We start from the raw sequence: 266 nt of genomic DNA, 5'->3' as shown, positions 1-266 counted from the left end.
AAATTTTTATGCTTACCAAACAAAATAGAGCAGATAGTCAATGAAGAGAATGGCTTTTTACCCTTCTTTCCAGTAAAAGAATAGTTAGATAACAAATCATCGGTAAATAATTTTGTCATCAATATTTTTACCATCGCCTTTACATGTTTGCCACCAATTAATGATAATTCATTAACCTTAAATTCAAAATTAATACTTATTAATCATTTTTTTTCATTGTTATATTCATATTTTAATATTACCAAACGTGACTTAAATTGGTGATC

The sequence above is a fragment of the Acyrthosiphon pisum genome, chromosome X, assembly GCF_005508785.2.
Source record: "Acyrthosiphon pisum isolate AL4f chromosome X, pea_aphid_22Mar2018_4r6ur, whole genome shotgun sequence".
NCBI classification, from domain to species: Eukaryota; Metazoa; Arthropoda; class Insecta; order Hemiptera; family Aphididae; genus Acyrthosiphon; species Acyrthosiphon pisum.
This window is presented reverse-complemented; position numbering follows the sequence as displayed.